General features: G+C 43.9%; 1 protein-coding gene across 1 annotated transcript in view; it reads right to left on the bottom strand.

The window, feature by feature from the left end:
• MGAT4A (alpha-1,3-mannosyl-glycoprotein 4-beta-N-acetylglucosaminyltransferase A) overlaps positions 1-13012 on the bottom strand; it is a 155842-nt gene extending 142830 nt beyond the window's left edge. Inside the window, exon 1 of the mRNA XM_047745042.1 lies at positions 12921-13012. The gene's annotated coding sequence lies outside the window, so the exon portion shown is untranslated. The remainder of the gene's footprint in view (positions 1-12920) is intronic.
• Positions 13013-25387: the final 12375 nt, after the last annotated feature.

The raw sequence follows: 25387 nt of genomic DNA, 5'->3' as shown, positions 1-25387 counted from the left end.
CTTCAACTTTTGGGGAAGAACACATGCTAACAGGGGTACTCTGGGCTTCATTTATTGTTCTTTCTGAGCTTTTGTCTAGGAAGATGGGGAGTACTCCTGTTCCCCAACCACCGCCACTAAAAAAAAAGTCCATTAGGACGTATTTTAAATAAATGGTGCAGAGGAAAAGCCTGTTTGGCAGGAGGGAGAGATAAGAGACAGAGAATAAGGAATGTTAGTACAGACTTTAAATCTGCCTCTGGCCTTGCCAGAGGCACCCCATCTCTGCACCTCCCCCCACCCTGTTTCTGCACCACCACCAGCATGCATTAGGTAGCCCGCTCCTGGACCATCATCCCTGATGTCCCCAGCACCATGGCTCTTGTTCCTCCCACCCTCACTATCAAGGAGCAAAAAACACCCCAAGCTGTTGGGCCACTTCCTTATGAGGTTCAAACTAAAGCACTTCCCAGATCAATATGAATGGGTCCAGAGGGCAACCCTGGACTTACCCCGCCCACTTCAGATTCCCCAGCACCAGATCTCCCAGGAGTTCCCAGTGGGGAACAAACTGATGACTTTTCAGTGGACACAGGCTTGTGTGGACACATTTGGTATTAAAACTAATTTAAGTTTTGTGCCTTAATTGAAAGAGGCATGGCTTAAGAGTTATCAGCATTAAACATAACACTTGTAATCTACCAAGGTTTACAAAGGGTCAAATAAGCTCCTGTTATCTCTGTTGCAATTTGTCAACAAAAAGATGATTTTCCATGATGGTTCATTTTTGTATGTCTCTCCAAGTTTTCATAGGTAATTGCTAAGAACAAGTAGGTTGAAGAAGCAAAAGGGTGTATGGTTTTCACGATCTTTGGTAACCTAAAACTCTGAAGTTTTGCTAAGTTAAATAATAAACTGGGTTAAGTTGTTTAGATATCTCAGTCTTTTCCAAATAAGACAGATTGCTAGAGCATTGATTACTGAACATAGCTTTATCTACTTAGGCTTTTTTTTTTTTTTTTTTTTTTGGCTTATTATAGAGAAACTAAAGATAAATTTAGGTCAGCTAGTAAGCATGTCTTATGCTTTATTGAAAGTTTTACTATAAAAAGCCCCACATTTCTAAAAATTATGAACAGTATGCATAAATTTCCCATCTAAAGAATTCTGATGTAACAATAGCTTACTGCTCAGTTTTTACTAGAAACTGAGGTTTCTAAGAATTAAAATTCTGATAAATGTAATTGATACTAGCAGAAATTATAAGGAAAACAAATTTGCATGCAAGAAAGTGAGATATGTTTTTAATAAAAAAGGTATGAGAAATGAAAATATATTTCTGTTGAGGGAAGAGAAAATAATTTTGTCCTAAAATAAAGACTGGTTATTTAGAGTGAGAAGGCTTAGGACAAAATCTAAATTAAAAAAAGAAAAAAATTTGGAAAACTTGTGAAAAGAGAATCTTTAGAAAAGAACTTTATGCATGGTATAAGGACAAAGACTGAGACAATGAGTTTTAAAAGCACCCTAGTGGGAGTGCCTGGGTGGCTCAGTCAGTTAAGCATCTGACCCTTGATTTCAGCTCAGGTTATGATCTCAAGGTCCTGGGATTGAGCCCCAGGTTAGGCTCCCCACTCAGTGGAGAGTCTTCTTCTCCCTCTGCTCCTTCCCCTCCTCATGCTCTCTCTCTCTCTCTCATAAATAAAATCTTTTTTTTTTTTTAGATTTTTAAAAATTTATTTATTTGACAGACAGAGATCACAAGTAGGCAGAGAGGCAGGCAGAGAGAGAGGGGGAGGCAGGCTCCCTGCTGAGCAGAGAGCCTGATGCAGGGCTCCATCCCAGGACCCTGGGATCATGACGTGAGCTGAAGGCAGAGGCTTTAACCCACTGAGTCATCCAGGTGCCCCTAAATAAAATCTTTTAAAAAAATAAAAATAAATTTTAAAAGTACTCTGGTATAAGATTGAAATTTGGCTTTTCTCTGTTAAAAAAACAAAACAAAATAAAACAAAACAAAACACCAAAGTTTTCTTAGCTTTTTGTTCTACTCTTTGTTAGAAACTGTAAAGAAAGATTTTCTTTATCTGTCTGGAAAAGCAAAGCTTCTACATTTTGTCTTTATCAGGTCTTTGGTTACTTAATAAGGTTAAATCCTCAATTTCAAGAGCTAAGTTTTGCTAACAACTAAGTGACATCTAGCAATTGCATTACTAGGTATTCACTCAGAGAATACAAAAATATTAATTCAAAGAGATACATGCACCCCAATGCTTATGGCAGCATTATCTACAATAGCCAAACTATGGAAATAGCTGAAGCGTCCATTGGCTGATGAATGGATAAAGAAGATGTGGTATATATATATATATATATATATATATATATATATATATATATTACTCAGCCATAAAAAGGGAATATATTTGCCTTTAGAATCTTTAATTGCCACCTTGGTTAAATAGATGAGATTTGAGTTTTATAATGATCTGTGATCCTATTTAGGCATTTGCCTTAAAAGCCTTTTTTTTTTTTTTAACAAACTTCCCAAGACTCAAATTCTAAATAAAGTCCTTTTTGGCTAATTAGACTTACTATCTGTTCCAGAAAGTATATTAAATTCTTAAAGTTTTAATATGTCCTTTTATAATGTCATCAAGCATAATTCTAATTATTCAAATGTGTGTTGCAGAAATAACTAGATTTCCTTGTCAACTGTGTTATAATGAGCTCTTACCAGATTTTTAACCTGTCCATGTTTGAGTCTTTTGTCATTTATAATTATTGCTCTGATGTTCTTGAAAATGTGTTTCATTTTCAAGGAGATACAGATTTCTGTTATCTTTAAGATCATAAAACTAAACTGGGTAAGAATCTCCAGAACAAAGGGGGAAAACTACCTTCAAACAGAATAAGAATTAATAACGTGGGGTCAACTAAATGAAGAAAGGACTATAGTTTTTATGACTCTTGTGTAAAACATTGCTGGTTCTTTAATGTTTGCTCTTCTAGATTTAAGAAAACTTTTTCTCTTGAGATATCTATGACTTGCAGAAATACATTAAAATATTTCTTTGTGAACGGATTGAAGCATTTATCTTTTCTCCCTACCTGAACCCTCCAAAATGCAGAAACTCTCAGGGAGTATTCTTTCTTTCATGGTAGTTATAATTGCTTGCATGAAGTTCAACAAGAATCAGCTCTCCTTGTAACAGGACACCATTGGAAACATGGGTTATTTTCCCAAGGCTTTGACTAGAATGTCAAATTTGAGAGAGACATACATAATATAGACAGGACCAGACAGCTTTAAGGAATTAAGGTTGACTTTATGGAGTCAATAGAGACCCTTTGAAATGTTGGCCTGATACCTTGCTTACAGAGTTCCCAGCAGTAAAGAATGTCACTTCCTGGCAGGTGCAGGAAACCTTAGGATATTTTGGGGATCTTGAGAAGAGGAATACACTCAAATCTACGGGTATTGCAGGCAAACCTAAAGGCAATTTTTGCCTTGGCATCTAGCCTTCAGAGGCTGTTAAAAGTTCAATCTAAAATTCCTTATAAAAAGTTCCAGCGAGGGGCGCCTGGGTGGCTCAGCGGGTTAAGCCGCTGCCTTCGGCTCAGGTCATGATCTCAGGGTCCTGGGATCAAGCCCCGCATCGGGCTCTCTGCTCAGCAGAGAACCTGCTTCCTCCTCTCTCTCTGCCTGCCTCTCTGCCTGCTTGTGATCTCTCTCTGTCAAATAAATAAATAAAATCTTTAAAAAAAAAAAAAAGTTCCAGCGAATCAGATTTAAAAACAAACAAACAAGGGGTGCCTGGGTGACTCAGTGGGTTATACACCTGACTCTTGATTTCAGCTCAGGTCATGATCTCTGGGTCCTGAGATGGAGCCCCACACTGGGCTCCATGCTGGGTGTGCAGCTTCTTTAAGAGCCTCTCTCTCCCTCTCCCTCTGCCCATCTCCCTTAAAAAAACAACCAAACATGCAAACAAAAACCTATATGGTCAGTCACTATTCTAGCTCTGCTTACATAAATAAGCAGGCCAAGTTTGTTAAAACTATACATTTTTGGGGTTACCTGGGTGGCTCAGGTCATGATCCTGGAGTCCCAGATCCAGTCCCACATAGGGCTCCCTGCTCAGCAGGGAGTCTTCTTCTCCCTCCCCCCTCTCATGCTCTCTCTCTCAAATAAATAAAAATCTTCAAAAAAAAATATGAGTCTTCCTTTACAAACAAATGAGTCTTAATTTGATTCTCTTTGACAATAGTGAGGGTAGCTTTACAGAGCAAGATTACGTTTCAATAACACACCTTTATGAACGTTAGATTCTGGTTCTGATTGTCTTTAAATGTTTATTGTTTGCCTATAAAACTGGGCTGGATCCTAAATTGTTTTGCAACATCATCCTCGAATTTCTGGGTATGACTCACCAAACTACAGCCTCCAATTTTCTTTCATTTTCTTGACTTGGGATCGTTCAGAACTAGAACTAAAACTGTCTTTTACCCTCAAGCCCTGCAAACCGACGCCACTGGACAACTTGAGGTAAACTTCAGAGAAAAATGGCCACAATGGTCCATGTTTACATCATCTTTGTGCTTGTGACTTGGTGGGGATAATAAAAAAGTCTTCCGTGGACATATGATTATTTAAACAGCTGGACAACAGGACAGACTCCCCAACTATTGTGTGAGTCTGCTATCTCCAAGGTCCAGACCAGTGATGGGTCTGCTGATTGCCAAAACAGTCCGCTTGGTTAGTTTGTTTCCTTGAGAGGTCTAGCTGGGGAAATAATTCACAACAATGCTGTCACACAAAATATCACAGCCACATTGTCTATGGTGGTGGCTGAAATGGGACAAGATTTTAAACTCATAACAAAAATCATTGGATTCTCTGGCTTCAATGGTCTTAGACCACTGATTTGCCTTGGATTATGTACTAGCTAAACAAAGAAGAATATGTGCTATTACAAATACATCTGGTTGTTCTGGACAGGTGGAACAATGGAACAAAGGACTGACATCATTCCCCAAAAGGCTACATGGCTACATAATTTTTTTTTTAAAGATTTTATTTATTTATTTGACAGAGAGAGATCACAAGTAGATGGAGAGGCAGGCAGAGAGAGAGAGAGAGGGAAGCAAGCTCCCTGCTGAGCAGAGAGCCCGATGTGGGACTCGATCCCAGGACCCTGAGATCATGACCTGAGCCGAAGGCAGTGGCTTAACCCACTGAGCCACCCAGGCCCCCCATGGCTACATAATTTTAACAATGTCACCACTCAGACCACCTGGGACTCCATGAACGGTACCCACAAAATGCGACTTGTTTCTTGCCTTTCTTTGGGCTCTTAGTTGGCCATTTTTTTGCTGTTATTCTTGGGGCTCTTTTTCATGTCCTGGTAATCTTGGTGTCTTCTTGGCCTCAGCAATTCCAAGTTAAGCTAATGGTGATGCAAGGATTCCAACCTCTATCAGGATGGGAGGATCCGAGTCCCTATAAATCATCAGAGCAGTCAGGGAGAGATTTTTATGCCTCTAGGGTAGGACAGGGATGCAGCCCCAGCTCAGCAGGAAGCAGTTTCAGAAGATGAGAACTTTGGCCCCTTTTCCTTAGGAGTAAGGATAGTAAAATCTCTCAGAGGGGAATGAGACAGAGCAGGGACTGGACTCAGATCCCCTCAACACTGCCCACAAAACCCAGCATTCCTTGGCTGCCTCCATAAGGAAGAAAAAGAAAAGCTCAAACTCCATACCTCTTAAGTGTTCTATCTTACAGGAATGCAGAGAAAGGATGCTTCCTGAAAGGATGATGCTTACTCCTAAGACTGGACTTTGGGGTGAAGACAAGACCAAACCAGTCGGCGCCAAGGTGGACCCTAGGGATGACCTTTCACCGACTTTCCCCCTCATTATAATAAAAAACACCCCAGGGGTGGAGATTTAACATGTTAATTAGACATGGGGCGCAAGAAGCATGACCTTTAATTGCACAGGTGCTAATAATAAATCCCGCCTCTACTTGCTTAGATGTCATCCTTGCCTCACCTAGGGTCTTTAAAAACTCTCCCAGACCTCTCCTTGGGAGTCAGTCTGAGGACCCTGTCCTCTGTGCTGTCTCCCTTGTGCAGAACATAAGCCTGGATAAAGCCTTGCCTGAAATTCACATTTGGCCTCTTGTCAATTTCTTCCGGGCCCCTCTGGGATGAGGGACAGCAGACACACCTTTGGAGCTGATGGACCTGTGTTCACCTCTTGGTTTCTCCAGACTTTTCTTTGTGACTTTGTTTAAATTTAAAATGGGAAAAATTTGGGGCGCCTGGGTGGCTCAGTGGGTTAAGCCGCTGCCTTCGGCTCAGGTCATGATCTCGGGGTCCTGGGATCGAGCCCCGCATCGGGCTCTCTGCTCGGCGGGAAGCCTGCTTCCTCCTCTCTGTCTGCTTGCCTCTCTGCCTGCTTGTGAACTCTCTCTGTCAAGTAAATAAATAAAACCTTAAAAAAAAAAATAAAATGGGAAAAATTTTAAATGGGAAAATTATGTCCCTTCCAGAGCAGCAGGATGAAATTAGTTTCTCAGCAGGATAAATGTTAGTACCCCTTTTTATCTACATCAGTGAGAAAGGATGGGGTAAAACAGTCAAGAAAAACATCAGGCAAAGACCTTTTATGTTTTGTTTTTGCCTTTTTTGTGTCCTAATTTCTTTTTAACAAATAACAATAATCTCTCTGATTAGGAAAGTAATACATTTGTTGCAGAAGATTTGGAAAATACAGAAAAATATATTTTTTGAGTTGCGAGCAGTTCTACCACCCAGAGATAAACACTATTAATGTTTTTGTGTTTGTCCTAAGCATGGGTGCATGGAAACATTTTTCTTTCCTTTTGCAAAACTGGGATAATTTTATTATATAAAGTGTTATAGCCCATTTTCACTTTATGTGTACTCTTATTTTTTAAAATTTCTTAAGAAGTTTTGGAATTTCTCTTATTTTAAAAATATTGTTCAAAAACATAACTTAATGGTTATATAATATTTCACTATATTGATGTACCATATTTTACTTAGTCCTATTTTTGGGCAGTTAGACTGTTTCCAAGTTTTCTCAAAATAGAAATTCTGCATGGTAATCTTGCACACAAATTTTGGTGCACATCTGTTGATGTCTTTAGGATAAATTTCTAGGAGCGGAATGAGTAATTCTAAGGGTTTTTAAGTGGTCCTGACACATTACTAAATCACCCTTCTGAAAGACTGTAACAATTGATGAATGATAATTTTTGTACCATCTGGTCTCAGAACTGAATGATCAAGTACGTTTTGAAAGTAATAGATTGAGAATTGATGGATTATAGCTACATATGGGGGTTGTATTTATCTTTCTATGAAGCTCTCTATGTGATTTTCCACATTTTGTAATTACGATGCAGAGCTGCAGAAATTTGGGAGTGAGCCAAATGATTTCCGGAGGAGAGACTGGCATGGGCATGGAAAACGGGAAATATTTGTCAGTTCTGTAGATCAAACGCAATCAAATACTAAGACTGAGGAAGGTCCATACAATTGGGAAGATGCTGGGTCAGGCCCAAGTTTTAAAGGGGAACTTGCACTAGACTTGACTTCCGCACTTGGTGAATGAGGCTTCTGGCTGCCTGCCAGTTAGGAGCAGCTAGGAACAGAATGGCGCGGGAAACAGTAAGCCAAAGTGGGGGCTGGGAGACACTGGCAAGGGGCTGGAGGAAAGGGGCCACAGAAGGGGAAAAGCTGCAAGAAGGAGGGTCTGGGTCTGTGATGCTCCTGGGGCAGCTGGATGCCCTGCTGCAGCCATAGCAGCAGCTTGCTGGAGACAAATCACAGAACTTTCCAGAAAAGGCCAGGGTTCTCTGGTGCAATCTAGGAGGATAGTTATGCGGGTACCTGGAACTGTCAGGAGGATGTCCCTGACCAATGTGGGGAACACCCGGGAGGCAGTGTCACACCCTAAGCTTGGCCTAAGCCAGCAGCTGCTATGGCCAACAGCAGTCTCTAGGTTGTGTGAAGATTCAACAGTAGTATTAGGAGTTTGGAGATGATATGGAAGTAAAGAATTAATTTATATTTATTTAAACTAGAGATATGCACAAAACACAAGTCTTGGTGATTTAGAGTGCCTAACAATTGCCATGGATTTTGATAACTTTAGGAGAATTAGCAAGGTAACTAAATAAGAAACTGATAAAAATAATTCTCGGGTGGAGGGAGGTGGTGAAACAGATGAAGGGGATAAAAGGTACCAGCTTCCAATTATGAAATAAGCAAATCATGGGGATGAAAAGTACAGCATAGGGAATATAGTCGATAATATTGTAATAACTTGGTGCAGTGACTGATGGTAACTACACTTAGATTGTGCTGTTCATTTCCTACATAATTGTCGAATCATTATGATGTACACCTGAAACTAATACTGTATGCCAACTATACTTCAATTAAAAAGAAAAAAGACAATGATGCTCAGAGTTGTCACAAAGGAAAATACCTAATCCTAATAATTATGGATCCCCTGGCTTTGGGCTCAGGAGCTAGAGCAGGCCGACTAGGGGTTTACACAGAGCTTGGGCAAGAAGGGGGCTGGTCAACTCCCAACAAGTGTCCTTTGGGGGACCCCAGTGGAGGAGTTTGGGTGCTCTGAAACACCCTCACTCTGGCCTCCAGACCCCGAGTCTCAGCAGGCACGTTCTGGCTGGGCACAGACCCCTCCACGCTTCTCTTTGGAGATCTGGCCCTAACTGTTTTCCAAATAATTATGGATCCCATACTACTTAACCCTCCCCAGGACTAAACACAAAATGCTCTCCACTGGCTTTGGAAATAACAAATCCTACCAGACTGGTAAAACTCCACTGGTTCTAAGTTTGTTTAATCAAAGGTTATCATTTACATGATGTATGTTAACTTCAGCAAGGGGTTTAAACTCCTCCCACATAAACCACTCAACAAGCAGAAAAATATGGTCAAAGTGTTGGTATTAGAAAACACATAGTGTTTTCAAAGGCTGGTCTTGGACCAGTATATCCTAAATTTTCACTGGCAATGGCACAAGATGGCGCATATGAATAAATCATTCAAAGAGATGACCCAGTATGGGGTTAGAACCTACATCACATTAACTCTCTATCTAAGGTGGGAGACAAAGACCTGGAAATCAAAACTCATAGATATATGGAATGGGGTTTGATAGCATCAGGCACAATAAAGAACAGAATAAGCAAACAAAAATGGGGGGAATCCATAGTATAGTAAAACTTCCACCTTCTGGAGTCTGCAAGAACAAGTCCCTCCAGAAAGCCAAGTTTCCAGCGACTGAGATACCTTTAAGCATAGATTTTAGGTTTTTATCTATTTTTAATGGAAAATTTTTAAAAAGCTATCATTCATTCACTGGTTTTTTTTTAAAGGATGAGTATAATGTAGTTTTTCCTATATGACACAGGGCAATCATTTATGATCAATTTCAATTCAGTAAGTATTTCCGGAGCATCTTTGCTTTGTGCCAAGCACTGTATATTGAACTTTAACCATTTTTTATTTGCTTTAAAACTAGATTTTTGGGAAAGAAGCCAGCCACGAAGGACCACATAGTGTGTGACTCCATTCATATGAAATGCTCTGAAGAGGCAAATCTGCAAAGAAAGAAAGTAGATGGGTATTTGCCTAAAGCCTAGAGGGAGTGAGTGGGGGAGGGGGATATTGGGGCATGGTGGCTCAGGGGCACAGGTTTCTTTTGGAGACAGTGATGATGTTCTAATGATTCACAGCTCTGTGGATATACTAAAAAAGTCACTGCATTGTACACTTTAAATGGGACAATTCTATAGTATGTGAAGTATATCTCAATAAGGCCATTAAAAAAAAACAACAGGTTGTCAATATTCAGAGAACAGGAAGAGACCCCTGAGCAATGATGGGGAGGGTGGACTGCACTGCACAGGTGGGGAGGAACCAAGATATTAAACTCCTATTCAGTCTCTGCCCCGGATGACTATGCTCTCTTCTCGCCCTCCTGTCCTCATGCCTGCCGGTGACACGTTCTGTGGCATCAGCTGCTTAGCCATCAGCTCTGCTTCCGGAAACCACAGAGCTTCAAGGCCAGGCTCAGTAGTCAGAAAGACCTGGGTTTAAGGACTGATGGTGTGATTGTGGGCAAGTTCTTTACCTTCCCCACGCCCCAGTTCCCTTATCTGCAAAACAGGGTCGATAGTATCTACCTCATAGTGTTGGTTTAAGGATTAAATGAGATAAAGCTCGGAATGTGGCTGCTTTGTGTTTGACTCTCCCTCAGTGTTCAAAAGAAGTTTGTGTCTGGAAAGTGAAAGTGTCACTACCAAGAAACCAGTCCTCAGTGTGTGACTTTGGTGATACTCATTCTGACTATTGGGCTGTTGAGTGGGGTAAGGACATCTGTGTCAGTGAATGTTTCTGCCAGATGAGGTGTTACCGAATTACCAGCTTTCCCTAACATAGTATGAAAGGAATAAACATTCGTTGAGGCAGGTACTTGACATTCAGGATCTCGTTGAATCCTTATAATAATAGGTCCATGCTGTAGATGGGGAAACTGAGGCTCACACAGCTCATCCCAAGACAATACTACTGAATGCTTTTATGGTGTGCTATGGTCGAGTACTCATTCATTTAATCCTCACTAACCCAGTGAGGTCACGTGATATGGTGATTTATATGAAATAGATATGTGGTCTGTGTCCCGACCTCTAACAGAGTTACCCAAACCCTCAGAACTTTCCCAGAGGAGAGCGATGTGGGTCTTTTGTTATGTTAATAAGGTGAATTCCAGGCCACACCCAAGGGCAGGAGACCCAATCAGATTAGAGGGGTGGACCGGTTAGTCCCCGCCTCCTGACTTCCGGACGGGGGGGCGGAGCCAAGAGGGTTGGAGGTTGAATCCGTGGTGTGGCCCATCCCTTAATCAGTCGTGCTTATGCAGTGAAACCTTCGTAAAACCCTAACGGACCGGGTTTAGAGAGCTTTCAGTTAGTTTGGTGAACATTGGAGGCTGCAGGAGAGGCCGCACCGGAGGGCAGGGAATCTCTGCTCTTTCCCTGCCCTCTCCCCATCCCTCGCCCTCGGCATCTGTTCCACACGCCTGTTCCTTTTATAATAAACCAGTGATCAAGTGAGGAAAATGTTCCTGAGTTCTGTGAACTGCTCTAGCAAGATAATCGAACACGAGGGGGAGGTCATGGGAACCTTTGATTTAGAGCCAGTGGGTCAGAAGAAAAGGTAACAACCTGGACTTGGAACTGGCACTCAGGTGGGGGTGGGAAGTCTTGTAGGACTGCACCCTTAACCCGTGGGACCCGAGGCTCTCTCCAGGGGCACTGTGTCACGATCGCGTTGAACTGTAGGACACCCAGCTGGTGTCAGAGCGTTACCTGTTGTAGGTGTGGGGGCAGCCCTACACACACACACACACACACCCCAAAAGAGGTAGTTACCATCATTATCACATTTTGCATATGAGGAAACTGATGCACAGAAAGAATGAACTTGCCCAGGGTCACGTATATTAAATTGCAGATCTGAGACACAAACAGAAATAAATCTGATTCCAAATCCACTAAAACACAGCAGAAGGTCCTACTGGTCCCCGTGTCTAACAGGAAGGCATGCTTCAAAAGGCACAGTGGGTGGGATGTTGTACAAATTAAAAAGAGGACAGTCCCTAGCTTCAGTCAGGGAGTTGTCTCTTTGGGGGGCATGAGGAGGCTTCATTAGGCTCTTCTAGACCTTCCTACCTGATAATACATACAGAGTACAATTTTTTTTTTTTTTAGCTGAAGGCTACTTGTGGTTTTGGGTTTGTCAAAGTGCTCTTGACAGCTGTTAGCCATTGCAAGGCTGCTGGGTGGCTGAGTTTCTGACCTCTTTCTAGTTGTTTCTCACATGGTTTTGATAGCAGAGAAGAAATTCCTGGGGGACTGGAGAGGCTAGGAGACCTCTGAGGCCTCACCTACCCCCCCATCCTGCACTTGACAGCCCAGGTTAGTCTTTTTTTTTTTTTTTTTAAGATTTTATTTATTTATTTGACAGATAGAGATCACAAATAGGCAGAGAGGCAGGCAGAGAGAGAGAGAGAGAGGGGAAGCAGGATCCCTGCTGAGCAGAGAGCCCGAGAGCCGGAGAGCCCAGGTGAGTCTTAAAAGTTTATGTAGAGGGACGCCTGGGTGGCTCAGTTGGTTAAGCAGCTGCCTTCGGCTCAGGTCATGATCCTAGCGTCCTGGGATCGAGTCCCACATCAGGCTCCTTGCTCGGCAGGGAGCCTGCTTCTCCTTCTGCCTCTGCCTGCCATTCTGTCTGCCTGTGCTCGCTCTCTCTCCCTCTCTCTCTCTGACAAATAAATAAATAAAATCTTAAAAAAAAAAAAAAGTTTGTGTAGAGAATGAGGAAAGCGGTCTGGAGTGGGGAAGTTTTCTTACCTGTAGACAATCCAAGACAGATAGTGGCCAGCTGTTCCTAGTCTCTGCGGAGCCAGCAATTCAGGAAAAAAGGTTCGTACCCTCCATCTGCTCCTTAAAGCATCCAGACTTAACTCCCTTACCCGTCCCTGCTTTTAAGTGAGGCCCATTTGACAAGGTTGTCCATAGCCTAATGATAACTGCATTTAATTGGTTTGCGTTTGCAGGGGAAGGGATAGGTGTGGTGGAATATATTTTAAAATGTCTTTTCATGGCTCAGATAGCTAGATAAATAAAATTGTAATATTCAGATCCCTTCCCAAAATGTGTTTTCTCCAGACTGTGGGTTGTTTTGCTCAGGGTCAGTGACCCATGCTAGAGGAAGAAATCCCCACAAAGCAAATTGCTATTAGAGCTTCTTTTCCTTGTGCTCTTTCCAGCTACAGATGTGTACTATTAAGAAAAAAATCACTGTACTTACTCCTGGGAAGAGAAGTATCCCAGCGGATTCCAGCACGGGCGGAGGTCGGGGGGCACTGGTCCTCTTAAACTTCTCTCCCACCCTCCATCAGAGGCGTGTCAAGGTCTCCCACTGCAAGAAGACACTCCAGTCCTGTTCATTAGGGTGGGCTAGCCCACGGGACCGGAGGCGGCCTGAGGAAACACCTGGCAACAGTTATATTTGACTCCTACAGGACTGCCATTCAAAGGGCTTCCAGAGAAGAACAGTGACCACCTGGGGATGGCTGTTGCAAACAGGCCTTGGGAACGAGGCAGGTGCAAGGCATGGCCTTGGATGGGGTGGGGACAGGACAAAGGGGCCCCTCCACTCCCCTGCATTTCCTGTCTGCTCAAAGGTGGCTGTTGAGGTTCAAAGTACCGCTCAACTTGGCTTCTCCTTTCCTGGGCTGGGTCACTGTCATGATCAGGGCAATATATGAAGCTGTTCACAGTTCCTTACCCTTTAATAATCTCCAACATGCAGCTGCCAAGATCAGGTTTTAAGAGAGAGAGAGGGTGATCTTCATGAGGGCTAGCCTGGGTGGGGACCCTTTAGAAGCAGAGTTGAATGGGAGACACACTGTGAGGACACTGAGGATGGTCCAAGGACTGGGGCACAGATGGTGTATTAGCCTGCTCAGGCTGCCCTCACAGAGACTACAGACAGGGGCTTCCACGACAGAAATCCATTTTCTCACAATTCTGGAGGCTAGAAGTCCAAGGTCAAGGTGCTGACAGGTTTGCTTTCTCCTGTGGCCTCTCCCTGGCTCGCACACGGTGGTCCTTCTGTCTGGGATGTTTACTTGCTAATCTCCTCACAAATACTTCATTGGGCTCTTCATGCCATCTCCAACTCCTTCATCATGGGGCCAAGATTCAAAGGGTTTCCAGGGAAGAACAGTGTCCACCTGGGATTGGGGACAGCTAGGAACAGGGCAGGTGCTTAACAATCCCATTTTCAACTCATTGTCTCTCTAACAAAAGACCTCTCTTTGGAGGCCTTTCCTTCAAAGTCAGTCACTTTCTGAGGCCCTGAGAGTTGGAACTTCAACATATGAATTTTGAGGGGGATGCCATTCGACCCTTAGCAGATGAAGAAAAGGACAAACTCTAAACACAACCTCCTTCTCCAGCTTGCGGCAAACATCAGAGTCACATGGCCCTGCGAAGCATTTCCTGAGAGACGGGTTCATTCTTCCATCCAAGAAAATGTCCTAGGCCTGAGGGGCCCCCGCAGACCAGGAGTAGTCGCTACAGGCTCAGGGCCTGGCCTACACCCTGAGGGCCTGGTTGCTGGGAGGGGTTCGGTTTTGTCTGAGCAGGAGACCCAGGCGGGAACAGAGGCCCTTGCCCTGCTCCACAGTTATGAAGCATACTTGGGGGAGAATCAAACTCCGTGCTAATTTAATAGTTGTTAATAATTAATAACATTCATTCCTCAAGGATTGTTTGCACAGTGCACGGAGGCTTGAGAATTAGCAATAATAAAATTTTAGCATTAAGATAAAACTGGGTTAACAGTTTCCCTGCCTTCGTTTTAAATGTGTGTATATATAAAATACTCATTTTGAGTTATAAACTAATAAACAAAGATGTCCCCCGTAGGCTCCAATGTGTGAAAATCTAATGTGATACTGCAAATCAAGAAAGAGTAATAAAGAAATTATAAGAAAATGATCATTTGGTACACAATGAATAACTTATTAGAGTAATAGGTCAACACAAAGAAGAATAGGACAGGAAGGGGAAGGGGCTCGCATTTTCTTCTGCTCCGTAATTTGTGTTGATATGCGATTTGCAGGTTTCACCTTTACCTTAATAGGCATCTACTGGGCAGCTACGATTTGACAGATGCTGAGCTGGTCTCCCCACAGCTGGGAGATGGGTTCCATACGTGGTCCTCACTCACCTTCCTGCCCTTCTTTTTCCTTCTAGAGTAATTCCATGAATGCCAGATGAAAAAGAAAAGTAAAACACAGATGCTTTGCGTTCTTAAGCCAATGGCGGTGGTTGTGTGCAGTCTCCCTGTCTTGCCTCTTGTGGCTCTTTCTACCCAGTCTCTAAATGTTGGTGTCTCCAGGGGTTTTTCCTAGAGCTTCTGCTCTTCTCTATCTACATCCTTTTCCTAGTCGGCTTCTTCCCTTCTCATGGCCTTACAAAGTGTTGACACGGACAACTCCCAATTTATATGTCAAGCTGAGCCTCCTTGGAGCCCCGGACTCACAGATGTATCTCCTGGACTCCACTTCAATTCACTCTATTCTCAAGGCTTCCCAAATCCCCACCCTCACCCTGGCTGTCACCATGCCTCCTTCCATCTCAATAAATGGCAATTCAGTCACTCCCCTGCTCAAGACCAGACCCCAAGAGGCATCCTTAATTTCTCTCCTTCCCTCACTCCCCATATCCAACTCATTAGGGAGTTCTTTCAATTCTATCTTCAAACCCATTTGCAGTATGACTGTGTCTATCCGTCTCCTTGATTACCACACTACGTCTGGTCAGCATCATCTCTGGGTGACATTTGTGCAATAGCCTCCCAGTGGGTCTCCCCATTGTTGCTTTGCCTGCCCAACCAGCAGCTAGAGTGATTTAGAAACAAAAATTTGGTCATGTGATGCCACTTCTACCCCTTAGTCTGCGTAAAGTCCTTCAGTGGTTTCCTGTTGCACTTAGAATAATATCCAAGCTTCTTACTGAATCCCCTAAGCCTTAACTAAGCATGCCCCACTCTCCTCTCCAGCCCCATCTTGAACCATTCTCACGTCTCTCACGACATTCTGGCCAGATTGCCCTCCAAAGTTCCCTTAGGATTTTCCTACTGTAACTGAAATTTCTGGATCAGCAGTCTCAGAAACTTGTTAGAAATCTTAAGATCTACTCCAGACATCCTGAACCAGAGTCAGGATTTCTACAAGATATCCAAGTGGCTTGTATGCAAATTAAAGTTTGAGAAGTGCTGCTGTAGACTAGAATACAACAAACTCTTTCTACCTCGGGGCCTTTGCACATACTGGTCTTCAAATGACTCATTCCTGAAATATCTCTGGAAATGGATATAACAAACTATAGCTGCTTCTAGAGAGAGAAACTTAAAGTCTGGCATCAAGGACGGGAGGGAGAGTTACTTTTTATAAGATACTTTTACTCACTTTCCAACTTTATAAAGACATTTAAATTGATTTCTCCTTTCCAATCTTCAATTTTATGTCCATCACTCTATAAAAAGCAAACTTCCAATTACTTGGTGTCACAGCGTCCTTTTATTTCCTTCATAGTGCCTGCCACTATTCTGTAATTATGTGTCTTCACCTATCACTTGTCTTACTCCCCAGAATGCAGGGAGGATTGTGTCTGTCTCAGTCACCACTGTATGTTCACTGTCTTCAGTTCCATGCCTGCACATGGGCAGCTCTTAGACTCTTCCAAACGTGGCTGCTCTGAAGTCTTACATTCAGATACTCTCCCTGCCCCTGACACCTCTCCCATGCAGTGGGCGTTCTCATTTTCTGCCAGCAGTCCCATGTCATTCCTTCTGACAGCCTTGGGTCCCTTGCCTGCTCTCTGTCTGCCTCCCACCTCTTGTCTCGCAGCCTCTTTGGTTTGGATCTCTGGTTGTATGCCTTTCTCTTCATCTCCTCCCTCACACCCAGCCCTTGACTTTAGTCCCAGTGACACACAAGAATGGAAGTCACCAGGAAGAAGGCCTCACTTCTCAGCCCTGAATCCACAAAGCTGGCTCTGTTTGCTGCCACCTGTTTGTCTTCCTGTTTGCCAAGATGACACCCACCGCGACTGTCCATTAAGTGCTCTCATCTCAGGGCCCTGTGGTGTGCTGATGAATGCCTAACACCAGGCTCTCTGGGAGTAGAGAAAGCTCTGGTTTGTACAGTCCACTGATTTCTGTGGTGTAAATACTCCCACCACAGCCAATTATAAGCTACCAATGTGGTATCACTAAGCGCAGTTTGAAGACACGCACGGAAGTGCGTTGTCATCTAGAGCACTTTTTTTTTTTTATAAGATTTTATTTATTTCTTTGACAGGACAGAGAGCACAAGTGGGCAGAGTGACAGGCAGAGGGAGAAGGAGAAGGAGAAGCAGGCTCCCCACCGAGCAGGCAGCCTATGGATGACAGTCACGTCACACAGATTGAAACAAAAACTTTGCAGTGATTCTTCATGAGTTTTAGAATAAACTCTAAACTCCTGAACATTCTCTCCACAGGGACCCTTCACCCCTCAGCTAATTCCTACTCCTGGTTTGGGTCTTCGTGTGGTCCTCTCAGACATGGTGTTGCCTCCTCCACCCTCTCCTGAGTCGGGGTCAGGGAGGCCTGCTCGCATGGGATCCTCTGTCTCTACAGCAGTCGTTACATGCGTCCCTGTAGGAGGGCCATGCTGTCTCTGCCATGGGACCTGACTCTTCCCCTCTTCCCTTCCCCTTCCCCTAGTGCATATCCAGTTCCCTGGCTCATGATGGATGGTCAGTACATATTGTCCGGAGAAGCCATTAAGAAATGAGCCTTCTGGGGCGCCTGGGTGGCTCAGTGGGTTAAGCCTCTGCCTTCAGCTCAGGTCATGATCCCAGGGTCCTGGGATCGAGCCCCGCATCGGTCTCTCTGCTCCGCAGGGAGACTGCCTCCACCTCTCTCTCTGCCTGCCTCTCTGCCTACTTGTGATCTCTCGCTCTCTGTGTCAAATAAATAAATAAATAAATAAAATCTTTAAAAAAAAAAAAAGAAATGAGACTTCTGAGACCATGAGCCATCCCCCAAGAATGCAGATCCCAGTGTTGTTGGTGTTGGAAGCATCTGGTCCCTGGAGTCCCGCCAGTCTCTCCTGGGTGCTGTAGACTGTGTACTCGGGAGGCCTGAGGAGTTTCGGACATGCCAGGCTCCAAGAAATACCAGGAACACGTCCCTCATGGTCCACTTCCTCTTTTATAGCCACATTTTGAATGTGTCTCGAATGCCTGACCACTCTGAAACTTTCCCTGCCCATCTTGGGGAAATACACAGCTCCCACTGCCGGCCTCTCACTCGGTGCTCGCACGCGTATTTTCTTTCAAGCTCAAGGTCTAATTACTTTTTTAAAAAATATTTTACTTATTTGAGAGAGAGAGAGAACACGTGCAGAGGGAGAAGCAGGCTCTCCGCCAGACATAGGACTCGATCCCAGCACCCTGGGATCACAACCTGAGCCGAAGGCAGACGCTTAACAGACTGAGCCACCCAGTTGCCCCTCAAGCTCTAATTTCTGATTTCTGTGTGGTGCCTCCATTTACAGCTTGGTTACACACATCAAAGGGATGCTGTTCCTTGTCGTCAAAGCGTCCAGGCGGTTGGATTGTGAGCTGCTCTGGCAAGGAGGCCAAACAGTGACTTTGATGTGTAGCCGTCGGCATGAGGCCTCCACGGGTACCTCAAGGATTCCTCAGGGTAGTTACAACAGTGCCAACAGAACGTCCCTTCACTCTCAATTTACTCTCTGGGGCTGTGCTAGATGCCGAGCAGAACACAACTGCCTGGGTTCCTGGAACCTGGGATCAGCTATTCAAGTCCAGCAGGAAACGTCTGGACCTGTTCTTTTCCTAACTGGATTCCTAACTCAGGGTCCAGGGGCCTGCAGAGTACCCCGGGAGGAGAATGGCCTGGAGAGACCAGGAAAGAAGGGTCTGCGTCCCCTGTAGCTCCCTTGGGCCTGAACTGAGGCCCATGCTGGGCCGCTCACCTGAAGTTGGCTCACTGGCAACAATCAGAGGAAGCAAGCATGGACTGTGTCCTGCGAGGCTGGTTCTCAGAGCAAACCTGCTGGGCTGTGGCTTAGCTATAAGGAAGGTGTAAGACGCCGAAAGTATGTCAGGAGAAGGCCCATGAGCCCCTGTGTCTTATAGATTACGTCACTTCAAGGACCTTGGGGTACAATCTCAGAGAACCACAGTGAGCCACGTGTGGGAGGGAGGTGGTGGGGAGGCCAGTCCCAAGCTCTCCTTCTGAGCTGGAGGAAAACCTTCGCGGGGGCATGGGGGAACCCTCACCTTTCTCCAAGCTGGCTGACAACCAGAGGAGATTCCCCAGTCAAGTTAAATACAGAGCCTTGTTCCTGCCCCTGGTTTTAAAAGTGGAAGTTATCCTAACGTTCTCCCGAGAGCCCTCCTGCCCCACAGCCCCAACTTCGTGTGTGAATGGGGTGGGTGTGACATCACACACTTTCTTGTCCACCGGGTTTCACCAACCTGTTTCCAAAGTGGGGGAAAATTGCAGCAGGTAAATTACCAGTCTGAACAACCCCTCCCCAATGTCATTCTGGAGTGAAAGGTGTGAGGACAGACAACATAGTTATTGTCCTTAAAATACAACAATGGAAGTGTTAGGTGGTGTATTAGTAGGGGTTTCTCCAGAGAGATGGAACCGATAGCATTAGTTTGTTTGTTTAACTTTTTATTTATTCTAAGGTATTGGCTCACAGGATTCTGGAGGTGGAGAAGTCCAGTCTGCTGTCTGATGTGGGAAACAAAGGCTAAAGAAAAATTTAAGTTTCCTTACTACTCACAGCCCCTTGACAAGACCTTGAAACAGGCCAGTGACCTCCCTCTAGGGACTCCACTGCCTTGATGTTAATACTTTGCTAAGGGCAACCGGCAATCTTAGCCAACCCCCCCGACCCTGCAAGTCTACTTTAACATATAAAAATTTCTTTGGAAACTTCCTTTATCTCCACCCTCCAAGATACATGTTGTTAATCATCCCCCAAGCATATGACCCACCGATATATATCTGAAAAGTCTCATGTCTGAGTTTTTACTTAACAGTAATAAATGACGTTTTCTTAACAGCGTACCCCCTCCAGGTCCAGGAAACCTTGCTTCCAAAAAACCTGGGACGCTTACCCTATCCCTAATCCCCACCCAATTTGAAAGCATATAATGTTCCACTCCTAGGGCACACTGCCCTTTCTGCCCACAGGTCCTGTCCCCTTTAATAAAACCACATTTTGCACCCAAGATATCTCAAGAATTTCTTCGTGGCCATCGGCTTCGAACTCTAACATCTTCCCTGAGTCTCTGTTGGCAAGCTGTAGGCCTAGGAAAGCTGGAGGCGTAGTTTCAAAGACTGAGAGCCAGAGAGCAAGAATGTAGATTCCAGTCCAGGCGTGGAAGCCTGAGACCCAGGAGCCCCTCAGGCGGAAGAAGACAGAGACGCCGGCTCTGAAATCAGGCAGAGACCGGACAAATCCAACCCCTCCTCTGCCTTTTTGTTCGCTTCAGGCCCTCAACAGATTGGAAAGTGCCCACATTGCGGAAGGCCATCTGCTTTACTTAGCCTGCTGATTCAAATACTAATCTTTCCTTGAACTACCCCGACAGACACACCCAAAGATAATGTTTAACCAGATAGGGCCCCATCCGGAGGTCTAGGGAAGGTCACAAGGCAAAACCAACCGTCACTGGTCCTGGTGGTTTTTTTCCCTCAAAGTGGCTAAAAGAATGGTTGGGCAGTGTCCATTTTATGGTTACAAAATGCAAACTAGTGAACACCTAAGTGCTTTGACATTTTCAAAACAAAGTCCCTAGTCTGGTGTGTCCCTGGATCAGTACTAGAAACTGCTTTTTATTCCGAAGGCCCAACAGGTTCTTAAACGTGCCCGCAGAGTGGTTCCAATTTATAGATGAATATTAAAGTGGTGCATTATAGAATTAAAAAAAAAAGACCTTTATTTTTTCCCCCTGTTTTAAGTAACATTCTTGACAACATGATTGTGCTTTTTGTACAGAGGACATAAGTGAATGTTGTGGCAAACACATCTGCATACCTTCCAAGGTATGCAGGTATGTAGGTAACATATACCATACCTTGCATGGCCTTAATAATCATGGCATTTATCAAAGGCTCAAAAAGGCACCAGCACTTAATCATGGGGTTTCAGAAATGTAAAAATAAATCTGCAGTTGAGTCTTTGCAGAAGAAATATAAACTGCAAATCAGCTGACCTCAGACAATTCATTTATTTAATTTATCCTTTGGATTTATGGAGTCCAGTTAATTTAAAGATGCCCTCATTACTGCTGGCTGCTGTGGATGGTTCTTCATCAAAAATGTTACGTTCCTGGAACCAATGACTCACATCTTACATTTCTGTGCATCCTGCTCAGCTCCTTGAACACACACAGGCTTCTCTGTCTCAGAAGGTCAAGAGATTAACCCTTTCAACATCTTAAAGGGGATGCACCATCTGGGTGGAGATGCTAGAAGGACTTTTCTCCAAAGGAAGAATCCTTGAAGCAAACAGACCCATCCAGTCACCAAATCCTGCCTGAGCGTTTCCAGAAGCTTTGCTCAGACCTCTGAGCACCAGGATGGCAGGAGCCAGTGTGTGAGCTCAAAGCTCCTAGAGGAGCAATCAACTCACTCCTTACTTTGTGCAGCTTAGGCTGCTGACTTTGTTCACTTTTAGCTTTCTAGGCTAGTAATATGATCAATGATATCAATATGCAGAGAGGAAGGAGAACACAGTTCTGCCTAATGGATTAATAATATTCTTTCAAATACCCCTAAAATATGAAGAACTCTGGCCAAAAACTTACTCTTTAGAGTAGGGAAAATCCGGGTTGAAATTTTGTCTTAAAGGTGTTTAGGCACTGGCAAATCTCTTTTTTAGCAGTATTTATGACTTATATTTATTTATTTATTTTTAAAAAGATTTTATTTATTTATTAGAGAGAGAGAGAGATCACAAGCAGGCAGAGAGGCAGGTGGTGGTGGTGGGGGGGGAAGCAGGCTCCCCGCTGAGCCGAGAGCCCGATGCGGGGCTCCATCCCAGGACCCTGAGATCATGACCTGAGCTGAAGGCAGAGGCTTTAACCCACTGAGCCACCCAGGCGCCCCTGTTCCTTATATTTAAATATGGAAAAATCTAAGCAATTGTTTTATTTATTTATTTATTTATTTTTAAATTTAAATTCTAATTAGTTCAATATTGATTCAAGAGTAGAGTTCAGTGGTTCATCATTTACATACAACACCCAGCGCTCATCATAACAAGTGTCCTCCTTAATCCCCATCACCCATCTAGCCCATTCCCCACCCACCTCCCTCCATCTCTATTTGTTTGTTCTCTGTTCGTTTGTTTGTTCTCTATTGTTAAGTCTCTCATGATCTGTTTCCCCCTTTCCCTCTTTTTTTTCCATCCTGAATTGTTCATCCCTTTTGTTTCTTAAATTCCACATATAAGTAAAATCATATATGTCTTTCTCTGATTGACTTATTTCACTTAGCATAATATACTCTAGCTCCATTCATGTCGTTGCAAGTGCTAAGATTTCATCCCTTTTGACGGTTGAGTAATATTCCATTGTGTGATATATATACCACCTCTTCTTTATCCTTTCATCAATTGACAGGCCTCTGGGCTCTTTCCATAGCTTGGCTATTGCTGATAATGCTGCTATAAACACCAGGGTGCATGTACTCTTTCAAGTGTGCATTTTTGTATCCTTTGGGGAAATACCTAGTAGTAGGCATTTTCCCCCCAAAGGTAAATCTATCTTGTGTATTTCAACCAGTGGGCAATTATACCCCACAGCTTCAGTTTTTCTAGGTTCCTGCTGATGGTTTAAAAAGCAAAAGAAGGACAAGATTGAAGGCAAATGCACACATTTACCTTGCCTCCTTCTCACAGTTTCACTGAGAAGCCTATAGAATCAGGTATGAAATGGAGTAATCTTACAAGACAGAGAAGAACAGAAGGGGATACCAACAGAGATCAGATTTAGATAGAATTCTGGAAGGTGGAAAATGGATGTAATGACATGGCAGAGTGAGCCACAGCTCAGAAGATACAAAAGAGAAAACTGCCTGACAACAGAGCCTTTGTTTTAGCTCCCAACATCTCTGTGTTCAGAATTCAGTTTTGTGCCTGGGCACAATTAAGCCTACCAGCTTCCCTGTCCATGGACTTGGTCTTCCTATTCCAGAAGAAGATCTGTGGAGAAAAGGGCTACACAAGTACAGAAGAATCCACAACAAACTCCCCAGATCAACCAGTCTGGTTTTCATACATAGATACAAATGGACAATGAAGATAGCCTCGAGGATAACCAACCGTTTCAGAGAGAACTAAGACAAGAAACCTAAGGATGGTTCCCAGGGAAAGGATAGAGAGAATTAAAAAAAAATAGCAGTCTTGGTGAGACTCAGTGAGAGCATTGCATCCATGAAACAAGAATAGGTCAACATGGAAAAGGAGCAGAGAACCAAAGTTCTTGAGGATTAATGATGCACACAATATCTTGATTCTTTTCTTCCTTCCTCCATTCCTCCCTTCCCTCCTTTCTCTCTCCTTCCCCCCTCCTTTCTCCCTTCCTCCCTCCCTTCTCTACTTCTTTCAGGTAGGCTCTATGCCCAGCATGGAGCCCAAGGTGAGGTTTGACCTCATACCCCTGAGTTCAAGATCTGAGCTGAGATCACAAGTTGGAGGCTTAACCTACTGAGCCTCCTAAGCGCCCCATGCATTATCGTGATTCTTAAAAAAGAAAATTAAAGTGGGGGGAAAAGTACACTTCCCACTTTTCAATACTTTTTTTCAAACCACTGTAAACTTAACTCTAAACCCTAAATACAGACCACACTAGACTTGTGTATTAGTTTGCTAGGGCTGCCATAACAAAGTACCACAGAAATTTATATTCACTTAATTCTGGAGAATAAAAGTCCAAGATCAACATATCGGCAGGATTAGTTTCTTCTGAGGCTTCTCTCCTTGGTTTATAGATGGCCATCTTCTCCCTGTGTTGTCACATGGTCTTTCTTCCCTGTGTGTGTATGTGTGTGTGCATGCACGTGTGTGTGCCCTGATCTCTTATTAGGACACCAGTGATATTGGATATGGGCTCACCCTAGGTGACCTCATTTATTAATTACCTCTTTAAAGGTCCTGTCTCCAAGTACAGCCACATTTTGAGGTCTTGGTGGTTAGGACTTTGACCAATGAATTTGGGGGGGATACCATGAAGCCTATAATAGCTTGCAAGCCCAGTGCCCTGTAGGAAGAGTTCACAATAAAAGAAAATGTCTGGAAACCTACTACAGTCAGCGCATGCACAGAACCACAGCTTTTAAGGGCAGGAGCTGCTTGGACCTCACTGCCAAGAAACCTGGCTCCCAATTGGCCACTTTGAGGTTAGTACTTGACCCCACCTCCTTTGTAAACTCTTGCTATGCTTGGAGCTCTGAGAGGGTAGGGCAATGTGAGGTAGGGGCTCTGAAGGTTGCCTTCCACTCATCATGACCTCCTTGGAGCCAGGGCGGCCCACCTGGCAGGAGTGCCTGATCCTTACAGACAAGATGGTAGATGAGGGCGTGGGTGTGGGTGATAAGGAAAACAATCTGATCCATTCCTTCTTCCCCTACCTTAGGGAAGAAAGATGGGGCATCTACATTTAAAGGTTTCAGCTTCTGAAAGATTGGGTTTATTTTGTCTAAAGGACTCCCTAGTGATTTGCCTCTATTTTCCTTTGTCTCTGTAGCATTTTGCATTTTTCTAAATTTGATACCAGAATTCTTATCCTTGTGGGGAATCTTTCAGATGCAAGTTGTTCTTTATTAGATCGTGGGCTAAATGTTGAATTTCTGTTTTTCTGCAAATGTAATAGCAATTGTCAAACCATGCGCTGGGCAGGGAAGGCTGCTCTTGCTCACAGGCATGTGAGTCTGGAGGCTTCTGACTTCTCTACAAATACTTCAGGGTGCTCTTAGGGGAGGTTAATGAGCAAACCCCAATCATCAGCCTGACTGCTGTTGTTTTTAATAAACTTCTGGGCATCACAAACATATCTCTCCTTTATTTCCATGCTAATAAGGATAATTTCCCTATGGAGAAGGCAGGAAGGATGCTAGACAATGCATATAAAGCAAATGTCAACCACTGCCTGAACACCTGTGCTATTACCCCAAATGCATGCATTCAGCCTGCCTTATTTCTGCTATTTGGTCTTAAATAGTTCCCTACACTTAGGAGCTAAATAGACTGATGGGACAATTCAAGGGGTGCAGCTGGGGAAGCAGATCTGCATAGCTGCCCCCACCACGCTCACCCATAGAGAGGAAACATGAAGATCCCATCTTCTGACTGGTTGGTTCTGCGTGGTTTCCTTCTCCTGGTAATAAAAAGCTTTCAAAGCACTCTGGACAACTACATTCCACATAAAAGCCCATTTGGATCATTTTCTGGATGATTACTTCTTGATAATAATTAGTATTAAGAGGAATGTAATGTAATTACATTATAAAACTAATGTAGGAGGCCCTGCCTCAGACTGCTCCATGTTGCAGACACAGAGTAACTCTAGTCCTGGGGAGGCCACCGGGTCCAAACTCCTTGCCAAGGTGAAGATCTGGACAGCCTCCCAGAGAGACAGCTCTTCTCCCCCTCAGACACACTTTGAGTG

This window comes from Lutra lutra, chromosome 9, assembly GCF_902655055.1.
Source record: "Lutra lutra chromosome 9, mLutLut1.2, whole genome shotgun sequence".
Classification (NCBI taxonomy): domain Eukaryota; kingdom Metazoa; phylum Chordata; class Mammalia; order Carnivora; family Mustelidae; genus Lutra; species Lutra lutra.
Note: the sequence above shows the minus strand (reverse complement) of the source record. Positions and strands in the feature narration are given on the sequence as shown.